Source organism: Phacochoerus africanus, chromosome 7 (assembly GCF_016906955.1).
Source record: "Phacochoerus africanus isolate WHEZ1 chromosome 7, ROS_Pafr_v1, whole genome shotgun sequence".
NCBI lineage: Eukaryota > Metazoa > Chordata > Mammalia > Artiodactyla > Suidae > Phacochoerus > Phacochoerus africanus.
The window spans coordinates 100,153,251-100,173,600 of NC_062550.1; positions in this window are offsets into that span (position 1 = coordinate 100,153,251).

A 20,350-nucleotide genomic window follows, 5' to 3' on the forward strand; every position below is an offset into this window, starting at 1 on the left:
TGAGCCCAATGTCAAATGCCCATGCCTGGGATTTGGTACTGGGAGAAAGAGATCTTGGAGCATCTGGCACTGAAGGCCAGTTGGGCTTGTGCGTAGGAGCTCCACAGGACTGGGAGAAATGGAGACCCCATTCTTGAAAGGCACACACAGACTTTCACATGCACTGGGTCCCAGGGCAAAGCAAAGGCTCCACAGAAATCTGGGTTGGAACTGAATGCATTCCTGGAGGATCTCCAGGGAAAACAGGAGGTGAAAGTGGCTTGTTGTGGGGGAAGGGCATTGGAAGCAAAGCTCTTGGGAATATTCATCAGCGTACATTTCTCTGGAGATGGCCATTTTGGGAAAACCTGGCCTCACCCATCACTGCTGAGAAGCCCCAGGCCAAATAATAATCCAGGAGGGATCATAGCCCCACTCATCAGTAAACAGGCTGCCTAAAGACACCCCAGGCACACAGCCACATCTAATCTCACCCAGAGACAAAGCCCCACACAGCAGAGGGATAGGAATAAGCCCCACCTACCAGTGGGCAGGCATCAGTCCCTCCCATCAGGAAGCCTACAGCAAACCCGCCAAACCAACTTCAGCCACAAGGGGGTCAGACACCAGAAGTAAGAGAGGATACAACTCTTTTGTTTGCAAAAAGGTCACCACACCAAAAAGCTATAAAAATGAAAAGACAGAGAACTATAACTCAGATAAGGGAGAAAGCAAAAACCCCAGAAAAACAGCTAAGTGATCAGGAGATTCTCAGCCTCCAAGAAAAAGACTTTAGACTGTTCATGCTGAAGACGATGCAAGACATTGGAAAAAAAACTGGATGCAAAACTGGATAATTTACAGGAAACACTGAGCAAAGAAATACAAGATATAAAACTTAAGCAAGAAGAGATGCAAAATACAATAACTGCAATAAAAAATTCATTAGAAGCAGCCAATAGCAGACTACAGGAGGCAGAAGAATAAAAAAGTGAGGTGGAGGACAGATTAGTGGACATTCTGGATGCGGAACAGAACAGAGAAAAAAGATAGAAAAGAAATGAAGCGAGTCTCAGAGAACTCTGGGACATCATTAAACGGACATCCATATTATAGGGGTGCCAGAAGGAGAAGAGAGAGAAAGAGAGACAGAAAAAATTTTTGAAGAGATAATAGCCAAAAACTTCCCTAACATGGGAAAAGAACCACTCACTCAAATCTAGGAAGCGCAACAAGTACCATATAAAATAAACCCAAGGAGGAACACCACGAGACACATACTAATAAAAATGACCAAAATTAAGGACAAAGAGAAAATATTGAAAGCAGCTAGGGAAAAGAAACAAATAACATAGAAGGGAACCCTGGTAAGGTAATCAGCAGATTTTTCAGCAGAATTTCTGCAGACCAGAAGGGAATGGCATGATATACTTAACGTGATGAAAGGAATAAAAACCATATGATCCTCTCAATAGATGCAAAAAAAAAAAAAGGCTTTAACAAAACCCAACACCCATTTCTGATAAAAACCCTTCAGAAAGTGGGCATAGAGGGAACTATCTCAACATTATAAAGGCCGTATATGATAAACCCACAGCGAACATCATTCTCAATGGTGAAAAGCTGAAAGAATTCCTGCTGAGATCAGGAACAAGACAAGAGTGTCCACTCTCACTACTACTATTCAACGCAGTTTTGGAAGTCCTAGCCATGGCAATCAGAGAAGTAAACGAAATAAAAGGAATCCAAATTGGAAAGGAAGAAGTAAAACTATCACAATTTGCAGATGACATGATACTATATCTAGAGAATCCTGAAGACTCTACCAGAAAACTGTTAGAGCTCATCAGTGATTTTGGCAAAGTCACAGGATACAAAATTAATACACAGAAATCAACAGCATTTCTATACACTAATGATGAAAGATCAGAAAGAGAAATTAGGGAAGCAATCCCATTTACCGTCACATCCAAAAGAATAAAATACCTAGGAGTAAACCTACCTAAAGAGACAAAGGACCTATACTCAGAAAACTATAAAATGCTGATGAAAGAAATCAAAAATGACACAAAGAGATGGAAAGACATACCATGCTCTTGGATTAGAAGAGTCAATATTATCAAATATTATTATAATATTATCAAATATTATTATCAATATTATACTACCTAAGGTGACCTACAGATTCAATGCAATCCCTATCAAATTACCAAGGACATTTTTCTCAGAACTCGAACAAAATATTTGTTTGGAAGCACAAAAGACACAGAATAGCCAAAGACATCCTGAAAAAGAAAAATGGAGCTGGAGGAATCAAGCTCCCAGACTTCAGACTATACTACAAAGCAACAATCATCAAAACCATATGGTACTGGCACAAAGACAGAAATAGAAATCAGTAGAACAGGATAAAAAGCCCAGAATTAAGCCCACACACCTCGAGTCAACTAATCTATGACAAAGGAGGCAAGAATATACAATGGAGAAAAGACAGCCCCTTCAATAAGTGGTGCTGGTAACACTGGAGAGCCACATCTAAAAGAATGAAATTAGAACATTTCCTAACACCATACACAAAAATAAACTCAAAATGGATTAAAGACCTGGATATAAGACTAGATGCTATAAAACTCTTAGAGGAAAACACAGGCCAAACACTTTACAACATAAATGACAGCAACATCTTCTCAGATCCACCTCTTCGAGTGATGACAGTAAAAACAGAAATAAACAAATGGGCCTTCATTAAACTTAAAATTTTCTGCACAGCAAAGGAAACTCTAAACAAAATATAAAGACAATTCACAGAAAGGGACAAAAAATACATGCAAATGAATCTACTGACAAGGGATTAATCTCCAAAATTTATAAACACCTCCCATAGCTCAATACCAAAAAAAAAAAAAAAACCCAAACAACCCCATCAAAAAATGGGCAAAAGTTCTAAACAGACAATTCTCCAAAGACATATGGATGGTCAAAAAACACATGAAAAGATGTTCAACATCACTCATTATTAGAGAAATGCAAATGCCACCTTACACCAGGCACAATGACCATCATCAGAAAGTCTACAAACAATAAGTGCTGGAGAGGGTGTGGAGGAAAAGGAACCCTATTACACTGTTGGTGGGAATGTACATTGGTGCAACCACTGTGTAGAACAGTGGAGATTCCTCAGAAATCTAAAAATAAAAACTATCATTTGATCCAGCAATCCCACTCCTGGGCATCTATCCAGAGAAAACCATGACTCGAAAAGACACATGCCCTCCAATGTTCATTGCATCACTATGTACAATAGCCAAGATGTGGAAACTACTTAAATGCCTGTTGACACAGGAGTGGATAAAGTAGATGGGGTACATATATATATTACTCAGCCATTAAAAGGAAAGAAATAATGGCATTTACAACAACATGGATGGACCTAGAAATTATCATGCTAAGTGAAGTCAGTCAATGAGACACCAACAACAAATCTCATCACTTACATGTGGTATCTAAAAAAAGAACACAATGAACTTCTTTGCAGAACAGTTACTGACTCACAGACTTTGAAAAACTTTTGGTTTCCAAATGAGACAGGTTGGGGTTGGGGAGATGCACTGAGGGTTTTGGATGGACGTGCTGTAAAATTTGGTTGTGATGATTGTTGTACACTTATAAATGTAATAAAATTCATTAAGTAATAAAAAAAAGCTATTTCAAAATTGTGATTCAATGAAGAGTTAATAAAAGGCTGTTTTAGAAAAATTTGAGAAGAACCAACGTATATACAAAGTAACATTCCAAAATATTATGCAGTAATATATGATACTAACAGAATATATTATACATATATTTATAAATAATATTTTTTTAATGGCTGCACCCATGGCATATAGAAGTTCCCAGGCTAGATACTGAATGAGCTGCAGCTGTGACCTATTCCACAGCTGCAGCAATGCCAGATCCCTAACCCACTTTGCAAGGCTGGGGATTGAACCTGTGTTTCCACGGTGACCCAAGCCACGGCAGTCAGATTCTTAACCCACTGCACCAGAGCAAGAACTCCAAAATAAATTATATTATTTCTCCTTTTAAAATCTGTAATATTTTTGCAAGTGCATAAATTAACATTGTCTCCTGAAAATCTAATAGTAATTATTATTAATAACATTTCTATCCATAGCCTAAGCAACAGAGGCAAGTTACATGATCTCTTTATTATGTCACTGTTAAAACAGAAAATTCGGCTAGTGGCATACATATCATATTCTCCACCCAGATCTCATTACTTTATCTTTGTCAATAATATTCTGCACAGATTCTGAGTAACACTGCTTAATAGGTGTAGCTTCGTAGATCCAGTAAGAAACGTTTGCTTTATTTTTGCATTACAAAGGATATACCTTTGTGGTGGGCTGAATGTTGGCCTCCAGCTCCTGTCTCCTGCCTGCTTAATCCAAAATCCTTTCCAAAATTTTCTACCCATTTCTTTTTCTCATTCCTTTATCAGGTCCCTCCGCAATTCCTACTTGCAAAATACATTCAAAATCTAGCCATTTCTCACCACCTCACTGCTGCCTTCCTGGTCTAATTCGCCTTCCTCCCTCACTAGCTTCCTCACTGATGAGGCTTCTTCAACCTCTGTCCTCTTTTCTTCCCATCAGTCTACTATCAATACGATAGTCAGAGTAATTTTGTTAAAAATAAGTCGGATCATACCACTCTTACATTCAAATGATTTCAATGCTTTTCACTCTTATTCTAGAAAAAAAAAAAAAAATCTGCCACTATTTACAAGGCTGTGTATGATCTGGACCCTGCGAACCCTGTATGTCTCTGGTCTCATCGTCTGCTCTTCTTGTTTCACCCTCTCCAGGCATCTGACATCCCAGGGAACACCACTTCCTTGTTGCAGAGACATTTCCTTTGCCAGAAAATCTCTTTCCCTCACACTTGCCTGACTTTTTATCTCCGTCAGGACTTTACTCTCGCATCGACTTTCTCAGTAAACTCTTCTCAGGGAACATCTACATTTTCACCTCTAACCCCCTTCCTTGTTTTATTATCCCCTATAGTACTTATCAATATCAAATGTTGTATACTCTGTACTAATTAGTATTTGTTTTCTTCACATGCCCATCCATAATGTGGTCTTTGTAAAAGCATGGATTTTTTCGGTGTTTTGTCTACAACCATATCAGCGGTGTCCAATAAAAGCGAGCTGCATGAGGTCACTGCACAATAAATACTTAATTTCTTCCTATTGTAAAGTCAGCTTCTTCGAGTGGTTTTTAAGAAAGCAGTGTGCCTATGGGACTTTTGTTGCGTCTTGTCAATCCACTGTCTAACGTGTACCACCACTGCTGTTATCTCTGGTCTTGTCCTATTCATCTCTGCAGAATTATGGCAGCAGCCCAGAAGTTGTCACCCAGTTTAGTATTTTGCTGCTTTTCACAATGTAGCCAGTGTTCTTTTTCCTGAAAGGAAATCTGGTCACATCCATCCCTACTAAGCAAACTTCAGGGCTTTGAATCCTATATTCTCACTTGAAGGTCACCGGTTTCCCTCCCATTGAAGGAGGAATATTGAAAAGATATAAATGGGAATAGTGTATTACAATATGGATGAATGTGGACCTGTTGAAAAGAATCATTTACAAATTTTGGTACCGTTAGTTCTTGTTAGTACAACACATTTATGACATTCATCTTAATTCATGGCAAGTTATAAATGTGTAGAGCAAGTGACATTGAGAACAAGGGTTTTAATAGTCAAAGGAAAGAAAATGTTTTCTATTGTTTTTCTTGTTGTAGAGTTGAATAACCTGAATCATTTTTTTTTGCTGCAATATATATATATATATATTTTTTTTTTGATGTATATAGTTCAATTTTTTTTCCCCCACTGTACAGCAAGGGGGTCAGGTTATCCTTACATGTATACATTACAATTACATTTTTCCCCCACCCTTTCTTCTGTTGCAACATGAGTATCCAGACAAAGTTCTCAATGCTATTCAGCAGGATCTCCTTGTAAATCTATTCGAAGTTGTGTCTGATAAGCCCAAGCTCCCGATCCCTCCCACTCCCTCCCCCTCCCATCAGGCAGCCACAAGTCTCTTCTCCAAGTCCATGATTTTCTTTTCTAAGGAGATGTTCATTTGTGCTGGATATTAGATTCCAGTTATAAGTGATGTCATATGGGATTTGTCTTTGTCTTTCTGGCTCATTTCACTCAGGATGAGAGTCTCTAGGTCCATCCATGTTGCTGCAAATGGCATTATGTCATTCTTTTTTATGGCTGAGTAGTATTCCATTGTGTATAGATACCACCTCTTCCGAATCCAATCATCTGTCGATGGACATTTGGGTTGTTTCCATGTCTTGGCTATTGTGAATAGTGCTGCAATGAACATGCGGGTGCACGTGTCTCTTTTAAGGAGAGTTTGTCCGGATAGATGCCCAAGAGTGGGATTGCGGGGTCATATGGAAGTTCTATGTATAGATTTCTAAGGTATCTCCAAACTGTTCTCCATAGTGGCTGTACCAGTTGACATTCCCACCAACAGTGCAGGAGGGTTCCCTTTTCTCCACACCCCCTCCAGCACTTGTTATTTGTGGACTTATTGATGATGGCCATTCTGACTGGTGTGAGGTGATATCTCATGGTAGTTTTGATTTGCATTTCTCTTATAACCAGCGATGTTGAGCATTTTTTCATGTGTTTGTTGGCCATCTGTATATCTTCTTTGGAGAAATGTCTATTCAGGTCTTTTGCCCATTTTTCCATTGATTGATTGGCTTTTTTGCTGTTGGGTTGTATAAGTTGTTTATATATTCTAGAGATTAAGCCCTTGTCGGTTGCATCATTTGAAACTATTTTCTCCCATTCTGTAAGTTGTCTTTTTGTTTTCTTTTGGGTTTCCTTTGCTGTGCAAAAGCTTTTCAGTTTGATGAGGTCCCATGGGTTTATTTTTGCTCTAATTTCTATTGCTTTGGGAGACTGACCTGAGAAAATATTCATGATGTTGATGTCAGAGAGTGTTTTGCCTATGTTCTCTTCTAGGAGTTTGATGGTGTCCTGTCGTATATTTAAGTCTTTCAGCCATTTGGAGTTTATTTGTGTGCATGGTGTGAGGGTGTGTTCTAGTTTCATTGCTTTGCATGCAGCTGTCCAGGTTTCCCAGCAGTGCTTGCTGAATAGACTTTCTTTTTCCCATTTTATGTTCTTGCCTCCCTTGTCAAAGATTAATTGACCATAGGTGTCAGGGCTTATTTCCGGGTTCTCTATTCTGTTCCATTGGTCTGTCTGTCTGTTTTGATACCAGTACCACACTGTTTTGATGACTGTGGCTTTGTAGTATTTCTTGAAGTCTGGGAGAGTTATGCCTCCTGCTTTGTTTTTGTTTCTCAGGATTGCTTTGGCAATTCTGGGTCTTTTGTGGTTCCATATAAATGTTTGGATTGTTTGTTCTAGTTCTGTGAAAAATGTCATGGGTAATCTGATAGGGATTGCATTGAATCTGTAGATTGCTTTGGGTAGTATGGCCATTTTTACAATATTGATTTTCCCAATCCAGGAACATGGAATATCTTTCTATTTCTTTACATCTTCTTTGATTTCTTTGATTAAAGTTTTATAGTTCTCGGCATATAGGTCCTTTACCTCCTTGGTCAGGTGTATTCCAAGGTATTTGATTTTGTGAGGTGCAATTTTAAAAGGTATCGTATTTTTGTATTCCTTTTCTAATATTTCATTGCTGGTATACAGAAATGCAACTGACTTCTGAATGTTAATCTTATATCCTGCTACTTTGCTGAATTTATGAATCAGTTCAAGGAGTTTTGGGGTTGAGTCCTTTGGGTTTTCTATGTATAGTATCGTGTCGTCTGCATACAGTGACAGTTTTATCTCTTCTCTTCCTATATGGATGCCTTTTATTTCTTTTGTCTAATTGCTGTGGCTAGGACTTCCAAAACGATGTTGAAGAGCAGTGGTGAGAGTGGGCATCCCTGTCTTGTTCCAGATTGGAGTGAGAAGGCTTTCAGTTTTTCCCCATTGAGGATTATATTTGCTGTGGTTTATCATAAATGGCTTTGATTATATTCAGGAATGTTCCCTCTATACCCACTTTGGCGGTCTTGATCATGAATGGATGTTGGACTTTGTCAAATGCTTTTTCTGTGTCTATTGAGATGATCATATGATTTTTGACTTTTTTTTTGTTAATGTGGTGTATGATGTTGGTTGATTTGCGTATGTTGGACCATCCTTGTGAACCTGGGATGAACCCAACCTGGTCATGGTGTATAATTTTTTTGATATGTTGTTGGATTTGGTTGGCTAAGATTTTGTTGAGAATTTTTGCATCTATATTCATCAATGATATTGGGCGATAGTTTTCTTTTTTGGTGGTATCTCTGTCTGGTTTTGGAATGAGGGTGATGGTGGCATCATAGAATGTCTTTGGGACTATTCCTTCTTCTTCAACCTTTTGAAAGAGTTTAAGGAGGATGGGCACCAATTCCTCTTTATATGTTTGATAAAATTCACCTGTGAAGCCATCTGGTCCTGGACTTTTATTTGTAGGGAGTGATTTTATGACCTCTTCAATTTCATTTCTAGTGATCGGTCTGTTCAGTTGGTCTGTTTCTACTTGATTCAGTTTTGGCAGGCTGTAAGAATCTAGAAAATTGTCCATTTCTTCCAGATTGTCAAACTTGTTGCCATATAGTTGTTCATAGTATTCTCTTATGGTTTTGTGTATTTCTGCTGTATCCATTGTGATTTCTCCTTTTTCATTTATAATTTTGGTTATTTGGGTTCTTTCTCTCCTCTTTTTTAGTGAGTCTGGCCAGGGGTTTGTCAATTTTGTTCACCTTTTCAAAGAACCAGCTCTTGGTTTTATTAATTTTCTCTATTGTTTTTTGAGTCTCTATTTTATTGATTTCTTCTTTGATCTTTATAATTTCCTTCCTTCTGCTGACTTTAGGACTTTTTTGTTCTTCTTTTTCTAATTCATTTAGGTGGAGGGTTAAGTTGTCCATTTGGGATCTTTCTTCTTTTTTGAGAAAGGCCTGTATTGCTATAAATTTCCCTCTGAGCACTGCTTTCGCAGCATCCCATAGATTTTGAGTGGTTGTGTCTTCATTATCATTTGTTTCAAGGTAGTTTTTAATTGCCTTCTTGATTTCCTCACTGACCCATTGGTTTTTTAGTAGCATGTTGTTTAGTCTCCATGTAGTAGGTTTTTTTCTCTTTCCTTTTCCCATGGTTGATTTCTAATTTCATGGCATTGTGGTCAGAGAAGATACTTGAGATAATTTCTATGCTCCTAAATGTATTGAGATTAGCTTTGTGTCCCAATATGTGGTCGATTCTTGAGAATGTTCCATGAGCATTTGAGAAGTATGTGTATTCTGCTTTTTTTGGATGTAGTGTCCTGAAGATATCAATGAAGTCTAACTTTTCTATTGTTTCCTTTAGGATCTCTGTTGCTTTATTGGTTTTCTGTCTAGAGGATCTGTCCATTGATGTGAGGGGGGTATTAAGGTCTCCTACTATAATTGTATTCTCATCAATATCTCCCTTTACGTCTGTTAATATTTGTTGTATGTACCTGGGTGCTCCTGTATTTGGGGCATATATGTTGACGATAGTAACATCCTCTCCTTGGATGGATCCCTTAATCATTAAGTAGTGTCCTTCTTTGTCTTTCTTTATGTCTTTTGTTTTAAAGTCTATTTTGTCTGATATGAGTGTTGCGACTCCTGCTTTGCTGTCATGTCTATTGGCGTGAAATATTTTTCCCCACCCTTTCACTTTCAATCTATATGTATCTTTTGTCCTAAGGTGAGTTTCTTGTAGGCAGCATATTGAAGGTTTTTGCCTTTTTATCCACTCAGCCACTCTGTGTCTTTTGACTGGGGCGTTTAGTCCATTGACATTTAAGGTGATAATTGATAGATGATTATTTATTGCCATTTGAACCTCGTGTTCCAGTTGATTCTATGGTTCTCCAGTCTTCCTTTCTTTTTTTTTTTTGGTTGGATGGTCTCCTGTTATTATCTGCTTGAGTGTATTTTGTTTTTCATTTTTAGCAAATGCAATATTTGGTTTTGGCTTGTGGTTGCCCTGTTTTTTAAGTATGCTAACTCCTTCCCATAATTGTGTGTTTTAGCCTGATGGTCCTGTAAGTTCAAACACTTCATTACTATATTAAAATTAAGAAGAGAAACATACAAACTAACGAAAAGGGTTAGTTACTTCCTAACATCCCTTGCCCACATTTTATGATTTTGATGACTCTTTTTTATTTTTTCTTTTTAATTTTATTTTGTTTGAGGCCTGTTCATGATTAAATCTGTATGCTGGCTTATTTGAGTGACTGCTCTCTGATTGCGGTTTCCTCAGTCCTAGTTCTTCCTCTTCTTTTTTTTTTCTTTTCTTTTCTTTTTTCTTCCCTTTCCTGCCTTTCTTTTTGGTTTAGAGAAGCCCTTTCAATATTTCCTTTAACCTGGGTTTTGTGTTGCAGTATTCTTTAAATTTTTGTTTGTTGGAAAAAATTTTTATTTCCCCTTCTATTTTAAATGATATTCTTGCTGGATAGAGTATTCTAGGTTGCATATTTTTTCCTTTTAGCACTTTAAATATCTCTTGCCATTCCCTCCTGGCCTGTAGTGTTTCTGTAGAGAAGTCAGCTGATATTCTTATGGGGGTTCCCTTGTAGGTAACATTCTGTTTTTCTCTTGCTGCCTTTAGGATCCTCTCTTTATCACTAACTTTTGCCATTTTTATTATGATGTGTCTTGTTGTGGGTCTAATTGGGTTCAGTTTGTTTGGGGCCCTCTGTGCTTCTTGTATCTTGAACCCAGTATCCTTTAGATTTGGGAAGTTTCCAGTGATAATTTCTTCAAATATATTTTCCATCCCCTTATCTTTTTCTACTCCTTCTAGAATTCCTATTATGTGTAGATTGGCCCGCTTTATATTATCCCATAGGTCTCTTATATTGCTTTCCAGTTTTTTGATTCGGTTTTCTGTCTGTTGACCGGATTGAGTGATTTCCATTATTCTATCTTCCATATCACTGATTCGTTCTTCTGCATTATTCATTCTGGTTTTTACTGTCCTTAGTTCAGTTTGCATCTCTGCAAATGAATGTTCTAGTTTTTCTTGGCTCCTCCTTATATTTTCTAGTTCCTTTCGGAGGGTATCTGCATTACTGTTCATATCTTCTCTTAATTCCTTCAGTACTTTCACTATTTCTCTTTTGAACTCCAGGTCTGTCAGACTGCAGAGATCTCTTCATTGTTGACTGTTTTAGGTGAGTTCTCCTGTTGGTTTGACTGGGGGTGGTTTCTCAGCTTCTTCATCTTGCTTGTTGTTTCCTTTCTCCTGAGGGAGTTGTACTCTCCATTATCGGGCAGTGTTTGCCTTGTCAGTGCCGTGGAATATTTCCTGAGGGCTGGCGTTGTTGGTCAGCCTTTTTTGAGGCAGTGTGGCTTTTCTGGAGTGTTGATGGGGCTAACAGTGTTTCTTTGAAGCAAAGGAGGACTTCCTGAGGGCAGACAGGACTGGGAGGTCCACACCACGATGGTAGCAGATTTCACTTGGTCATGCAGAGCTTGCTCTGGTGTTTTTAGGCTGTGGGGTTCTTGCAGGGGGTTGGTGGTGTTGGGCAGCTGTTCCTCAGGAGTGCAGCACCCCCTGGGGGCTGGAGCAGCCATCTGGGTCACTGAGAACCTAAGAGGCTCTTCCCTAGGGCAGTCCAACTCAGAAGGCTGGCCTGAGAATGTAGGCGGATCTTTTCACAGTCTTGCCAAGCTTGTTGCAGCTTTTCTGGGCTGCAGGGGCTCTTCTAGGGGGCTGGTGGTGCTGAGCAGCTATTCCGCAGGAGTGGAGCACCCCCAGCGGCTTGGGCGGGTAGCAGGGCCACTGGCAACCCAAGAGGCTCCTCCCCAGGGCAGCCCGACTCAGAAAAACCGCCTGAGATCTTTTCCCAACTCAGCCAGGCTTGTTGCAGCTTTTCTGGGCTGCAGGGGGTCCTGCCTGGAGCTGGCAGTCCTATGCAGCTGATCCACTAGGGCACCCCCTGGGGGCTTGGGCGGGTAGCAGGGCCATTGGAAACTGAAGAGGCTCCTCCCCGGGGCAGCCTGACTCAGAAAAACCGCCTGAGATCTTTTCCCGACTCGGCCAGGCTTGTTGCAGCTTTTCTGGGCCGCAGGCCTTTTCTCGGGGGCTAGTGGTGTTTGGTGCTACTCTGCAGAAGTGTAGCCCCTCCAAAGGGCAAGCAGGCCTGTGCAGGGACAGCCCCTGTGGTGGTAGGCTTCAGGCAATTGTTGAGGCCAGCCCTCCTGGATGGCAGGCAGCCCCAGGTTCGGCGAGAGCGTAGGGAGTGGTGGGGGTGGGGGGAGGGGGATGCACTGGGAAGCACAGCTTTCAGCTAGCTAGCGGGCCTGTAAGCTTGCTGTGGCGTGGGGGGTATTATATGGGGACCCACCTCTTCTTCTCTCCCCTCCCCAGCAAGGGCGCAGAGCAGGCTCTTTTCCCAGGTTCCCTCTGATGTGGCTTTCCACTTCCCCGCCCCTAGAGTATTGCTCCCTTTATCTGCGACAGCTTTGTTTTCTAGTCTCCCAGGCAGTCTCTGCCCCATCAAATGGTTTCTAGACCTCCCAAGCAGTTTCCACTCCGCCCCACCCCCCCAGCCTGAGGACTAACCTCTGGAGCCGAGGACTTGGTGCCCAGCCCCCACCCAGGCGTCTCAATTTTTGGTGACTGTGCCCGTAGTTCAGATGGTCCGTTCGGTTCTTGATCGGCTTTTCCGTACTCCAACTTACTGCTACACTCTTCTCTGCATCTGGAGATTCCTCCGGTTCGTTTGATCTTTCCCCCGTGTAGGTGACTTTCCAGGGTGCGGGATCCCTTTCTCCTCCGCAGTTCCCTTTCGGGAGCGCCCGACCTGCTCGGATTCACCTTCTCTCACTCTCCTCTTTTCTCCCGTTCTGCCCAGTAACGTCACGAACTTCTTGCCGTTATTGGAGTTTAGGTTCTTCTGCCAGCAATTGGTTGCTGTTCTGTGGGAGTCATTTATTCTGTAGATGTGCTTTTTTTTGTTGTGTTTGTGGGAGAGGGCGAGCGTGTCTCCCTACTCCTCCGCCATCTTGTCCTCTCTTGGCCTGAATCATTTTTGCTTTCCATTCATGATGTTTTAACCAGCTGTGGGCCTTAGGGGTGTAAATTGTGGTCTTGGATCGACTTAATTATAATACCTGCAATGTTAATTTTGTTTTATTCTGAAATACCTGCAAGCTAAGCAACACAGGGAATTCATCTTTTTGACTGATTAGGTGATTTATACCTAATCCCTTCTAAATTCATCAAACTGAAAATTTAATGTATGGGAATGGTATGTAATCTTTTAATTTTTTATAAAGCTCCTATGCTGTATCTATGTTGAATATTTAGGTGATTCTGGTATAACTAGCCATGAGTAGTTTCTGTGGGAGAGATTTTATTTGCCTGTAAACATTATGAGATAGGTAAAAATTAGAAAGAGTATTTTGGGACTTGAATGAAAGACAGTACAAAGATGTGATAAAAAAAGTCTTGATAATAAGGGAGGCCTATTTTGCAGATAAATTCCAAAGTTGAAGAAAGCTTTTTTTTTTTTTTCCACATGTACATATAGAGAATGTAGCATAATGGAGGGATATCGGCATGTGTATGGCTAAAAAAGAAAAAATAAAGCGATAAAGATAAGAGAGCATGCACTGAGCTAATGCTGTTTGCCTGTTGAACCTTGTTCCCTTACTCCAGAAGGAATGGTCCCTGTTGGGGTAGGAACAGCTCCTCCTCTACTCTATCCTCAGGTAGTATTGGATCTTTCCATCATGGAAGCACTTCCTTAGGAATGGGGAATCAGTCGGGAAAATATTGACACTCCTATTGATTCAGATTTGGTTCCAGAGGCCTAATGACATGAATTTCAATATGGCCTTTTAGGAGACTGACTCCGGATATTCTTGTAGGCATGAATGGTAAGCGAAAGCAACGAGATAGGAAGAGATTAGGTTCTGGAGTCAGCTTGCCTTGTTAAAGTCCTGGTTCAGCTACTTACTAGTGGCGCACCTTTGGGAAAGTTAAACTCTATGTGATTCAGCTTTCTAATCTGTAAAATAGGGATAATAGTATTACATCCTCATGGGTGGTTGTGGTGATTAAGTAAAGCAATGCACAGAGTTCTTGGAACTGTCTTCAACACAAAGTTCAAACTATTTTTGAAAATAAAATACTCAGATGGACTTAAGGGCCAGATCCCAATAGTGCCACATCTATGTGAAAGTTGTTTTATGCCAAAAATAATTAAGCAATAATTAGGGGTGGATACAGATGACCATGTTCGTTTACTGATTGAGAAAACACTGTGAATATCAGTGAAATACAAAATCGAAGACACTGACTGCAAGATAATCCTGGGTGGTTAAAACTGGAAGGGGAAAAATCTGAAAAGATGAAATTTAAAATCGAAAATTTCCAACACTAAGGTAAAAGAAAAATTATTAAAAAAAAATTTTACAAGTCCAATATTGAAAATGTACAAATAAATAAGTTGACTCAAAAACAAACTCTGCGTATGGGAACAGTATCTGGCTTAGGGATGGTCATATGGCGCAATATTATCCACTTAGACACTGGATATTATGTCTGAATTGTTGGAAAAAGATACTTGTGTTCTCCTTAAACCCCTCAACACACACATACGCACAAACTGTACTTATCCAGGAAACTACTGCCTTTGCATTAAATCTTTGACAGAAGCCAACAGGAAAGAGTAGAATTAAGATATATCCTTAGAGTGGGTCCTAGTAACATAATTTGAAACTCTGGTACTAGTATAACATGGATATTTAACTTTTATTAGCCACCAATTCCCTTTTTATGCATTTTTAAATTCTTTTAAACTTGTATGTTGACATAATTATAAACTCATGAAAGTGAAAAAATTGCAGAAAGATTGCTCGTACCCATCACCGGATTCTCTCAATAGTGGCATCTTAAATAATTATAGAGCGTTATCAAAACAGGACATTGATTCATATAGCAGAATTAACCAGACTATAGCCTTTGGGCAGCATTTACTATATTTTACACACACTCATTATTTTACACTGTTGTGTAGAATATAGCTGATACTCTTTTCACACGTATAGATTCATATAACCATTATCACAACCAACATAAAGCATTATCATTACATCATTACCTCCCTACAAAGGAACTCTCATGTGCTGCCTCTTTCTACTCCTATCTCTCACCCTCCCCTTAACTGCTGGCAACCACTGGTTCACTCTCTTCATAATTTTATCATTTTGAGAACATTATATTAATGGAATCATGCAGGATGTGATTTTTGTAGATTGGTTCCTTTTTTAGTAAAGCTTCGTGACATTAATTCCCTTTCAAGCTTAATATTCATTATTCATTTAGGTTTTGTATCATTTCCATTTATGTTCCAGTTAACACAGTCATCAAGACAGAAAATTCTTTTAAATCTCTGTTGTGTTTGCTCATTCAGTGTAACTGAGATTCTCACTCTACTTCTTTAGTTGGCTTCAGTCTCCCCAAAAGGAATGAAATCTTACCTTGAAACCCAGCTACGTGATGAGATTCCAATAACTTGCTTGGTTCCTTCCTTCCTCTGCCTCCTCCTTAGCTCTCGAACATCCAACCAGTGTGTAGATTCCTAGAAAGTAGCAGACCATCTGTAAGCTTAACACTGTCACTTTTCAAAATTCCATTTTGGCAGTTCTTAGACAAATACTATTTCTGAATTTTTGAGTATATTCCTTTCACAAGAAAAAAATAGCGCAACTTAGTAGAATAGCTTGATACCTGTTAATAAAAAAAAAAAAGAAATTCAGGAGTTCCCATTATGGTTCAGTGGAAATGAATCTGACTAGTATCCATGAGGATGCAGATTTGATCCCTGGCCTCACTCAGTGGGCTTAGGATCTGGAGTTGCCATGAGCTGTGGGGTAGGTCATAGGTGCACTTGGATCTGAAGCTGCTGTGGCTGGTGGCCTGAGAACTCCATATGCCATGGGTGCAGCCCTAAAAGAAAAAAAAAAATTCAAATGTAAAAGAAAATTTAAAGGTCATATCCCATCCCCAGTAAATATTATTAAACATTTAAGAAAGAGAGAGGGAACATTCTTCAACTTGTCTATGACATAAATACAAACTTGATAATGAATTCTAAAAAAGACATCGTAAAAATATTACAGAGTCATATTCCTTGTGAATATAGATGCAAAAATATTTAACGTAATATTAAACATAAGAGCAAGTTGAATCTAGCAATATTCATATACATACACAAAAGTATATCATGAACAGATGGGATATGTTCCATCAATACGAAGTTGGCTTAATATTTGAAAACCAAACTAACTCACTACACTAACATAACAAAGAGTAAAGTATGTGAGCAATTCCATAGATACAGAAAAAGTATTAGAAAAAATATAACTTCCATTTCCAATAAATGTCCTCAGCATACAAGGAAGAAAAAGAAAAATTATCAACCTTGTAAGGGATGTGTATGAAAAACATACAGTTAACATACTTAATGGCAAAAAAAAAATGGAACATTTCCACTTTAAGATTGAGAAATAAGGTAAATATATTTACTTTTGCTACTTCTATTCGACACTGAATTGGAAATCCTCACCAGTGTGAATTATGGAAAAGAAATAAAAGATGTCCAGATTATAATTAAAAGAATTAAAACTGTCTGTATTCACATAGGACACTATATTTATGTAGAAAATCTCAAAGGACTCTTAAGAGAAAGCCTACCAAAACCAAACAGTGAATCGAGTGCAGAATACAAAGTTAATATATAAAAAGTAGTTGTACTTCCGTATATTAGAAAACCAGAAAATCAAAAGTAACACACAGCATTCAAGAACAGGAAGTATTTAACAAAATATAGACAAATCCTTATTTTATAAGCTACAAAATATTGCTAAGGAAAGATGGAAGACCTAAATAAATGAAGAGATACATAATGTTCATTCACTGTAAGACAAATTGGTGAGAAATCAGTTCTTTGCAATGTCTATATAGGTTCTGTGTAATTCTCCTCAAGAGCCAATTAATATTTTTTATATAAATCAGAGCCTGGCTTTAGAATTTTAAGAAGTGAAAAGCTGCTAGAATTGACAAAACAATCTGAAGAAGAACAAAGTTGCTAGACCTTTACTTTCTGATTTTAAGACTTACCTTAAAGCTACAGCAGTCAGAATATGGTATTAAAATAACGACAAAGATATCAATGAAATAGGGGAGAAAGTCTGGGAATATTAAGATGTGTGAATAGTCAATTTTTAACAACAGGTAACCATGTAATTCAATGTGGGCAGGAAAAGTGGAGATCCATAAGGAAAAAACAAAAATCCCCAAAACTCTGATTCCCCTCCGACCTAACTGCTGCATGTTTTACTCAAGAAGGATCACAGACATAGATACGAAAGATAAAACTATATTTCTTAGAGACAAAACACAAGAGAAATTCTTCATGAACTTTGGATAGACAAAGATTTCTCAGGTAAGACAAGAAAGGCATGAACCATATAAGAAAATATTTATAAATCACATTTCATGAATTTAAAAATGTCTGCTCATCAAAAGAAATAGTTAACATAAATGAAAAGGTAAGCCACAAACTGGGAGAAAATATTACAGCACCTATCTACCTGATAACAAACCTATCTAGGATACATAAAGAACATGGAAGACTGTAACTTAATATATATAAGAAATACAAACATAATATAGAAAAACTCCTATAACTCAATACTAAAAGGACAAACAACCCAGTTAAAAAATGAGCAGAGCCTTAACCAGGGCAAATATGCAAATAGGTAACAAGCACTGGAAAAAGCAATCCACTTTATTAGCCCTCAAAGAAATTCTAATTAAAACTGCCATGAGATACAATTCTATACCTTTGGAGTGACTAAGATTAAAAGTGCTTGCAGGGATATAAGGTATAGTATGGTGGCTATAGTTAATACTACTCTATCGCATATTCGGAAGTTGCTGTGAGAGTTGAACTTGGACGTCCTCATCGCGAGAGAAGAAAATACGTTAACTCTGTTTGTCATGGCTATTAGCTAGACTTACTGCAGTGATCATTTCACAACACATACAGACAGCAAATCATTATGTTATACTAAAACGAATATAAATGCTATGTGTCAATTACATCCAATTTTTTAAAGTGATTGTTTTGTTTGTTTGTTTTGCTTTGTTTGTTTTTTTTTCATGCTGCATATGGAAGTTCCTAGGCTAGGCTGAGAGCTGTAGCTCTGACTCAACCCCTGACCTGGCAACTTTCATATGCTGCAGGAGCGACCCTAAAAAGCAAAAAAAAAAAAATTAAAAAAAAATGTATTTTAATCTATTTCCTGTCATTAAATGCTACTTCATTTAAACAAGTCTTGATCCTAAGGACGTAAAATTTAGCCAAGCATTTACCCACTCAGCTAGTTCAATTTTGGCAAGCAAAACTACCTTCTCAAGTTTCTATCTAAATTTATTGTGTAGTGTGAAAAAGCTACAATTATGATAAATGTGTCAAAGAAGTAAACAAAATTACTAGTTGAAATGATATACTATCTGGATAAAAGTTAAACCAAAAATAGACTTCATTGATTTTAATTTTAATAAAGAGAACCATTTTGTTGTAGCCAAGTACTATTTGAAAACTGAATTAAAAACAAAGACATTGTGTACTACAATTAAGCTGTATCTCAACATCCCAGTCCTCTCTTTTAATTACAAAAGAATACTAAATCAATTCTCAATGTGGAGAGAAGTTATATATAATTATATATAAATACTATTTCTGCTTATTACACTTTTCAAAATACCAAGTGGTAATACATGGAAGTAGCAGAATGTTTTCTTAAACTGGAAAGCATGCCATTCAAGCTTTCTCTCTCTGGGAAACAAGAATATACTGGATTTATACAGGTCGAGTTCTCTTTCTTTTCCTCCTGAGTGAGGTACATTGCAATCCTGTTGTGGCATAAGTCTTGCTCTCTGGACTATGCCTTACATTCTCACTTGGAAACTACAATTAACAAAACATTTCTCTTCAACATAGTTAGACTTTCTCAGAAACCACGTTCATGTGGTTTACGAATCAGGCTGCACAGGTAAAGTGTGAAACGATTTACTTCTAAAATTATTGGATTCATGGTTGTGTTGCTCTTCTAATTTTATGTAGACATGTTAAAGTTATGTTGACATATGACAAATCACGTAGAAAGATATGGCAGTGGATATTAACCAGTGACTACAACAAATGGACAAATGAGTAGAAAGTGATTAGAACATATTTGGAGGTACAGTTTTCTTGACTGATAAAAAATTAAAATTTTTAAATATTAAAAATCTAATGTAAAGTATGACATGGATATTTTTATTATAACTGGGTACAAATAATAGTGAATTGATTTCCATGTAATTTTTTTGTGACATGAAAAATATTTATCAGGTGACTCACTTTTGTTGAAGTGATTTGGAATCATTACCAAGAAACTTCACTAATTTGGCCTGTTTCTACATATTCTATGATTACTCACTCAAAAGGTCTCTCTCTTCAAACACTGAAAAGTTGGTTTCTCACTGGCCTCTTCAACATATGAATATATGTTTACAAAACAATAAACACATGCATACAATAAAAATTTGCACACATTTTACAAGAAAATTATTCCCTTAAAGAAATTACAGAGGATGCTGGGACTTGGTTTTGTTTTTCAGGAGCAACTATGAGTTCATGTTCTCTTCCCCGGGTTTCTACTTCCTGAACTGTTCCTCATTGCAGGTAATGTGAACTTACTCTGGCCAGGACACCTGTCCTACACTGTTCACCATTGCCTGTCAGACTGATGGGCAGATGGCCCCATCAATACTCACTCAGAAAAAGATGACCTTCCCTTTCCCTGTAGTGTCTTATTTTACTAAACATACTCCTTTCCCCCTATGGTATGTTTCTCTTTCCTTCTCTCATTTTTTCATCCTTGCTTTGATTTAGTGCTTATTGAATGCCAACTCTGAGCTAAGTGACAGATAAAGGAATGTGATCATAAAAAACAGACTATGGGGAGCTGGCAAGTAAACACAAAATTTCCACATTGAGATAAGAGCAGACAAAATATGTCGTGAGAGCAGTTCAAAGGAATGGTGTAAACAAATGAATCAGAAAAGCCATCACCAAAGTGGTTTATACCCTAAAACCACAATCTGGGCAGGAGTCATCCAGTCAACTGCTAAAACACATTTCTTGTCCAAGTGTCTTTTATTC